The 8821-nt window shown below is 27.0% G+C and overlaps 1 long non-coding RNA gene across 2 annotated transcripts; it reads right to left on the bottom strand.

Moving 5' to 3' along the window:
- Positions 1–242: 242 nt before the first annotated feature.
- On the bottom strand, positions 243–8821 carry LOC147816845 (uncharacterized). Of its 2 annotated transcripts, none has more exons than XR_015429239.1 (5): positions 8519–8821; positions 5016–5093; positions 3186–3484; positions 2139–2189; positions 243–410 (listed from the first exon to the last, which is right to left on the bottom strand). It is a non-coding gene; the product is annotated as an uncharacterized LOC147816845 (long non-coding RNA). The 2 variants fall into 2 exon arrangements; XR_015429238.1 differs by having other exon boundaries at positions 244–410; positions 3202–3484.

Genomic DNA, 8821 nt, shown 5'->3' on the forward strand with positions numbered 1-8821 from the left:
ATTGAAATTCTTGCATTACTTTCTAATTGAGTAACATTTGGTGGAAGAAAGTTTGGAAAAGCTAATGGGTCCTCCATTGAAATTTAAGCAAAAGTAACTATAAAAACAGAGTGTTTGTCTTTAAGAACAGAATTATTTTGGGGGTTATTATTCCCTCTCACAAAAATTTGTGAACTGAAAGATACATTAGATATAGAGCTTTGATCACTATTTTTCAATATTTTTAATTATATTATTAACAATTTTAAAAAAGAAAGTTATACATACAATCCGTAGAGCACTCACGTAATCAGCATCACTTAACCAAAGTGCACATTCAAAGTTAGCTTCAATGTCATCAATAAAGGTAATAAATTCTCTTTCAAAAAAGATAAAAGATTCTGCAGAAATAGATGTCTTATCAAACACCTCTAAAAACAATACAACACAAGATTAGAAAACACCAGTAAATGAATAAAGGCAATAATTATTAAATACAGTCATTACTGCGACCAATACATTGATTTCATAGACACTATGTTATTTTAACGTGTGTTAGAAAATCTGAATTGAACTGTATGAAATTTTTGTTTCATTTTTTATAAGAAAATCACATCAAATATAGGTGTTAAAAATTTTCGCTGTTTCAAACATTTGGTTTAAAATTAAGGAAAACATGAAAGTGCTCAGTAGTAGTAAAAATCATATTTTCAAATACAACAAAAATATCACATGTTTTCATATACACGCAACATTTTGGTACATTTTCAATATGAAAGCTAACCTTACTTTTGATAAATATTGAATTGCTCATTCCAATATAACATGAAATCTTTGTTTAATTTTATGTAAGAAAATCACATCAAAAACAAGAGTTAAGCATTTTTGCTCTTTCAAAACAAAAATTTTTTCATAGGCGAAAATTCAATGGATAGCAAAAGTTTCATGGGAGTCCACCTATTCTTTTGAGGTTAGTGCTCAAAGAACATAGAGCATCTTGAATTCCACATGAAAGTACAAAAGAACCATCATTTCTTAACCTAGACGTAATCTATGGTAAAAAGGATGGTGGAATATCAGTTACTCTTCATTATTAAAAATTAAAAATGTGTAACGCATTATTATGTGGAGTCTTCTGCTCGCAATACATTAATAACATTAGTACATTTCCTTCATGAATCATATATCTCTTGTTTAAAAATTGTACTTAATCTTTTTAAAAAGTGTTGTAATGAAGAACTTATTTTGGAGATAAATCATGTATTCTTCTTGACTTTATTTTTGTTCAGATTTAAGAGCTTTCTGGACATACGTTATGTAGCGGAAATATATTATTATCAGCATAATATCATATGCTTAGTAGATAAATTAAAAATTTAGAATGGAGTAGATAGAAGAAGAATATTTTTGTCAAAATAAGTTCTGCATTTATGAGTACATATTTGCTGTAATTCTATATATTTACGATGCAGTGACTTCTTGTTCAGAAGTGCAATTTCATTTAGACCACGCGGGACGGGTCACCATTTTGAATGTCAATTTTATAGTTATGTACCTATATATTTGACCTGAAGCAGCAGCTTAGAATAGAAGGCACAAAAATTTGTGAGTCAAAAAATCAGAACCTGTTAGGTGGGAAAAAGCTTACATTTAGACTATAATACATTGTCTTAAACAAATCTCACATAACAAATGCATTGTATGACACAAAATATGACATCACATAGGAAAATGGTAACACTAGCACCAATTGGAAATCAGATGTAACAGTGGAAGTAAATCATTTTCATGATACAATACTGATAGTCTGAGCAATTAAAGGCTCATATATGCATTAAAAAAATTTAATGCTGGTAAAACAAATTAATTATTCACTTCTTATAAGTTCTCATTGTAAATTCTTTTAAAAATTCCATGTTGTTCTTGTCGTGTGCCATTAAGGCACTCAGTGATGTGATTGTTTTTGTTTTTCAGTGGGCCATCTACGGCCAAGAATTCGACTTCTGCCACACCTGCTTATAAGGCGGATCCATTCATTTATCCACTTATAAAAGTATATTCAAAGTATGATATTATGAAATTGTTCGAAGAACTAAATCAAATTTGAAAGAAAAATATTTTTTCATGAATTTTTCAATATAAAGTAAAAACAAACATACCTTAGAATGCAATGAATAAGGGTTGGATCTCTTATTCCCATTTGGGAACTCCTGATGGAGAAAAAAAAAATTAAAAAGTATTTGATACACCTGAAAGAAAAAATAGATAAATAAAATTAATAATGCACAATAATATTTATCTGAAACATATTCTTAAACTATGAACATGATTTAATGAGGAATTCAATATTTTCCAAGCAAACATTTTTTACATAAGCTTTTATTGAATCAACTAGAATACTGTTCAAAAATATTTTTATATTTAAAAAAAAAAATAAACAAACAAAAAATGTATGAATGATGGAAAAAACTTGCATGTCAAAATTCAAAGCTATGAGATTCCTATAAAAATATATTCTTACAATTAAACTTACTTAAAACTTATTATTGAACTTGTTTTTTAATACAAATTAATTAAGAGATCAAAGTAGTATTTTTAAAGTATTAAACTTGATATTTTTTTGAGTAAGAACAATATAAAAAAGTTTACTCAATAACTGTTTTATTTAACTGCTTGTTACAAGTGGCCATCGATAACATTTATAAAAAAAAAAAAATTTCTTAAAAATAATTTATGCCAAAAAATTAATTTTCAAGTACCATGAATGAAAAACCATTTTTGAATAGTAGATAAAAAAAACAACAATTATAACAAATTCATAGGAGGGCAAAAAGTTGAAAAAACAGAAAAAAACAGGAAATTAAAATTTTCATTTCCTTCAAACTATTAATAAAAAAAAATTGAAAATTGTTACTAATCAGTATGAGACGAATGTGATGGTCTCACCTATAATTATTTTTATTTGTTTTTCAATTTTTGAAATCATATCTATCATAATAAACAAGACTTTGAAAACAAAATTGTTGCAATCCAATTATTAGAGAAAAATTACAAATTATATCAGTAAATGATGTAGAATACAGCTGGAAAAATATTTTTTCTGGTATGCTTATTTTCTTAGTATTTTTTATTTAAGACAGTTCAGGAGCTAAATTGAGAACGCTATAAGCCACTTTTGGCCCACCAGCCATAGGTGAATTCTTTACATTATTTTATTCATACTTTTTCCTTTAATCTTCTGTTAAACTTTTAGAAACTTCCATATCATTCCAGTGGACACTAATGATAATGCTGTATTGAGTCCCCATGGACTACAAAGCAACTTCAGGAAAAAAGGGAGGTCACTTTAAATTTTTAAATTATTATAATCTCATTGATAAGTAAAGTTTAAAACAGTCAAACTTGAAGGTGAAATAAAAATGCTTGTTCTTGTGTCCACAAACAATTATCCCTGTTCTTTGTGGTGTTCCTTGTTTCAATGCATTACATTTTGTAGAATTGTGTTCTAAAAAGAAGAAAAAAAAGGGACTCAAAGGGTGAAAGAAAAAGAAAAGATTTATTTTAAAACATTTAACATTAAGTTACTAATGTTTATTATTAGAAAAAAAATGCAATTTAAAAAAAAAATAATTATAATAATAATCTATATTTAAGGAACTATTTTGAATGGGAAATTAACTTACTAAAAATTCTAACACTTATTTGCTTTTAACAATATTTGATCACTTTACATAAACCAGAAAATGAGTTAAACTAACTTCATCATTCTCTAAATTAATTTTTTAAAAAGTACACCAGATCATTAAGAAGCATCTTGAAAAAAAAGACAGCAATCCATAAAAAAATTTATTTCCTTACAATAAAAAAAGTCCAAACAAACGAGACATTAAAAAACATTTAAAAAAAAACTAATGCAGAAATTTAATTTTAAAAAAAGCTCCCAGTTCCCGGTCTTTTAAATGTCATTGTTTGATAATTAAATAATTGAAATAAAGAAGTCTCACCGCAATAAGTATAAATCCTTTACCAAATAAAATAATAACAATAAAGTGAAGAAATTTTTTTTTTAAAAACATGTAACTTATTTCTTAAGCAACAACCTATTGATAGGACCTTCACTTTCTGGTTAATTTGATTTATCACCATTTTTGATGCAAAAAATTAAATGAATATTATAAAAAGAAAGCTTTTGATAAAGCTAAGAAAAAAATTCTAGAATTTTCATAACATTAATTATGAAATCCTTAGTCAGGGTAGATTCTTTTATCTTTTTGAGAAAACTATTTTAACTGGTGAAAGTTTGAATTTCTATTTTTTTTCTAGTAGCAACAGATGAAAATGCAATTGCTTACTTATGCCTCTGAGAAATGTTTATTTATAATTTAATGTGCATGACTGAGTACACTTAAAACTTAAAGATAATTTTGGAGAATGAAAAACCAGAAAATATATTTGAATACATAAAATTTTTCAATAGTTTCTAAATAATGTAAGTCCAAAATAAAACAAACTTATTTAACCAAGATGACTTGAATTAATCAACAACAACTCAAAAAAATGGTAGGCTCTTCTTCTTGCCTAATAAAGTGTTCATAGTTTGTTCATTAGAAAACGAAACTAATTTCAACACAATCGAGCTACAGATCTAACCTCACTATCAGATCTTACCCTTTTCCTCCCATCATAAATTTAATTAAAAATATCACAACTTAAAATTTGCTTTACTGCATTTGAATGAAAGGAAAAGCCTTTTCTATAAAAACAAGAGGTGGATATTTCCGTATCATGATCTGTCGCGCCAACTACAATTGACAAGGTGACAAATAGATTTGAAACTAGCAATTTAAAAAACAAAACAAAAAACATGTGGATGTTTGTCCAGGGATTGCTACGAGTTATACTTTACGAGTTGATCCCTTTTTGTGATGTTTTTATAAGTTTGTCGCGGGCCACTGCTGGAAGTTCCCAAGACTTGAAAATTATTCTGTCACAGATTACAACACGGAAATCTACTCAACAAGGAAGAAAACACTTACTTTATTATGTTTATTAGTTGCATTCTGAATCCACACTTGCTCTTCAGAAACTTTTTATTTTATGAATTGCAAGCTCCTCTGGAAAAAAAAATAGTTCATCAAACATCAAATTTAATTATTTTTTACCACAATACAATAACCAAATTAAGTGATGTTGATTTTTATGCAAATAAAGGGATAGTGAGAAACCACAACACTGAGGAATAATATGAGCAATTGCTGGAAAATCTTTTTAAACAAAAGAAAAAAAATTTATTAAAATTTGAAATAATATATCAGGGTAAAAGAAAAGAAAAAAAACAAGGAAATTTTACTACTTTGAAAAATAGCTAATAGAACAAAGGATTGGTAAAAGGTTGAACTGCTAGAAACAAACAAATAGAGTAAAATAAAGCTGTAACAATAGTTTCAACTACTATTGATATTAAAATTAATTTGATATTGCAATATACTTCTTAGAAATTTTATATAACTCCATTTGGATCAAAAATTAGTAAACATAAAATAAACCACAAGATTATATTTTTCACAAGAATAAAGCTCAAAAATTCTAAAATAGGCAAGATCAAGAATAGACAGGAGTTCAAGATTTGCTGTGATATAAATCTACTTATAACATAGACCTTGGCCAAAGAATACCTAAAGAGGCCTTTTCATTTCAATTCTAACCTTCAGTAAGGATAGGTTCGAAAAGGGACGAAATATATTGCATTTCCACTGTCTCCCCTACATTTTTTGTGGGGGTGCGTGTGTTAAGTAACCCGAAACTAATCGACTAACCACTGTCGCAGAAGGGGGATTGCAACCTGCGGGGGTCAACTAGCTCTCAAAAGATATCAGAAGAAACTCACTCTTCATCTTATATTATGCTTTTTCTCTTTCTAAGAAAAACTTAAAAAATATTTTTTTTAACTCTAAAACGACTTTATTTATTTTCAAAATAGTTTTATCATTTTATTTAACATGCACTTTTTCTAATTATATCTTGAATTGTTTATTATTTTGATTTGACTATTTAGAGAACTAATAATAACCAGAGTATTTAAATTTATAAAATTTTACTATGTAGTCATATGAAAGTAATTCATATAAAGTAACTACATTAAAAATAAATTTATATTTTCTCTATAGATCAAATAAAGTTTGTTAATTTTTTTAAAATTGATTTGCTAATTTTTAAAACTTTTTATGTTAAAGTAAAACCTTGAGTTCAAGATTTTATTTTTTTATTACGTATTTAATTTTCTTCTTTCAATTACAATTCAAATACAAATATTTTTCACAATCTTTTTTTAATTTTAATAAATTTTTTTTAAAGATTGTTACACCGTTTTCATAAAAAAATACCATTATTTCTGTGGTAAAAATAAATTATAACATTTTCGACTAATAAGCTGAAGTGACAGTTTAAATTTATTTTTCTAATAGATCATTTCGATGGATCATTAAAAACAACAAAATAAAACAATTCTATGTTATTTTACATTTTAGTACATAGATTTGTGAGACTACTCACTGTAATTAATATAAAGATTTATCAAAATAATCGAAATTAATTTATAAAAAGTACGATAACGAAATTTTTGAAAGAAAAGGCATTTATTGGTTTTGATTAAAACTTACAACATAACACCAGATTGAGACAAGTTTACTTTACAAAATTTTATCAAATACAAAAATACAGAAAATTATGGTTATCTAGGAGATATATTCATATAGATGGCATGCTGGCTAACCCTGGGAGGTTTTCGTGTTTTTCCTCTTTATGTAATGCTAATGACGGTTAGTTTTCTTATGTTTTAATTAACTATAATTACACTAATTAAAGTTTGCAGTATAGAAATTTCTACTAAAACTCTTCTCCATGAATGGCAAAAGAGGGTCAGGGAAGAGAAATTAAAATAACACATTGATTACATACTTTGTTCTAGCAAAAAGTTATGAATAAAAATTACATTATACACTTTTAATATGAATTCGAAGAATTTCTCGTTATTAAATACATAAGATATTGCATAATTACTACTCCTAATATATATTTTTAGAATATTGCAAAAAAAAGTTTTAAAAATTGTATTAATTAGGAACTACAGATCAGGGAATCAACTAAGGAATCAGGTCTGAAAACATCAAAACCAGTTTGACTGTCTGAAGTCTAAGTATTACAGCTTATTTTTATTTTTTAATTTATCGTGATGAAATTTCGTGGTGTTTATAATAATCACATTTCTCATTCTTTCTATTTCATCTGGCAATCAAACTGGTTTCAATATTTTCAGTGTTGCGTTCCTAAGCATCGATTCATTATATTTTGATAACGTTTGTATTTTTCTCTTGTGAATATTAATTATGACCACTAATGTTCTTTTACTTTTTTTTTTTTTTTAAAGAATTTTACAATACATGCGTGTATTTTTGTGAATGAAAATTTAATAATACTTTAGTGTTCTTGTGTACATTAAAGCACTAAAAACAGGGTTAAGTGCTTGTTCATGTTTGGATGATGCGTGGTCTTGTGTACTAGCTATTTTTTTTTTTCCTTGCCGTGAAAAAACATACTATCCCAGCTATTGGAGTAATTAAAACTATTTACGGAATGAAAAAATTGGAACCTTTTAAATTTTTTTAATGTAAATGTTTTTTTAAACCTACAAATGAGTGTACGATATATTTTTAAAAAAAAAAAGGAGAACTGCAGTTTTGTGATGCTTTATAGTATATTGGAAGATCTTTACGTCATTTATTCGATTTTAATTAATCTCACTTTATTCAGCAGCTAATTTTTTAATTCTGAAACATCTCTAAAAAACAAGAAACAAACTTGAAAAAAAGGGGAATCATGTATTTAAAAAATAAATTCCATTCTCAAAATGAAAAAAAACAAGAAAATTATTACTACTAAATAAATAAAATGTATATAGAATGAACGAATTATCAGCAAATATAATTTTCATAATAAATTACAAGCTTATAACTAAAAAGAAAGCTATCGGTTTTTAAAGCGTTCCCCATATCAGTTCTTCAGAAGGACAGAGAGAGAAAAAGATTTTCAAAAGGGAGCAAGACCTCCCATCGAGAAGATTAGTGAACTTGGGGGTGGAAGTTGCCTTCCTCCCTTACTCAAAGGTAGAAAGTGACTTGTGTTTCAAAGGCAATATTACAAAAAGTAATAAAGATTAAAAAAATTAACCTACATTTTCGTGGATAGGAAAGATTGAAAAAATTATTAGTATTTTTTTTTAATTGATCACTCCGATTCTTGAACAAGAAAAATCGATTCAAAGTATGACAAGCCCGCCATAGACTTTACATGTTAAAAGCAGAATTGAGGAGTCTACTTGGTGCAACACTTTTCTCCCGGCAACCACGATTGTGGACCCGACTTTCTGATCATTTGAGCGCGCCCCTTGTTTTTTGTTCGCCAAGACATAGACTTACAAAAAGAAATGAATAGTTTTAATTTCAAATAAAAAGCAGACGAGTTGTAGAATGTTTAATCTTACAACATTTGTCGGCGAAAATTCTTCAACCCATGTTCAAAATTATCTTTTCCACACTGAAACAAATCTTCGTGTTTCCGCTTTTGTGAAGTCCATAATAAAGTGGAGTTATTATAATCAATGCAGTTTTAATATTTCGCTTTTGCCATAAAAGCTGTCTTAGCCAAAATTATTATTTATTTTGTTGTTTGTTTCACTTATTCTCTGCATGCTTGTGAGTTCAATTATATAATTACGGCTTAAAAGCCATAGTAATGTATAAAGACTTTATTACGGCTTCCACAGCAGTCATTTGTATTTGTTTAT

Source organism: Parasteatoda tepidariorum, chromosome 1, assembly GCF_982258835.1.
Source record: "Parasteatoda tepidariorum strain Cologne lab strain chromosome 1, Ptep-v5.0, whole genome shotgun sequence".
Lineage (NCBI taxonomy): Eukaryota > Metazoa > Arthropoda > Arachnida > Araneae > Theridiidae > Parasteatoda > Parasteatoda tepidariorum.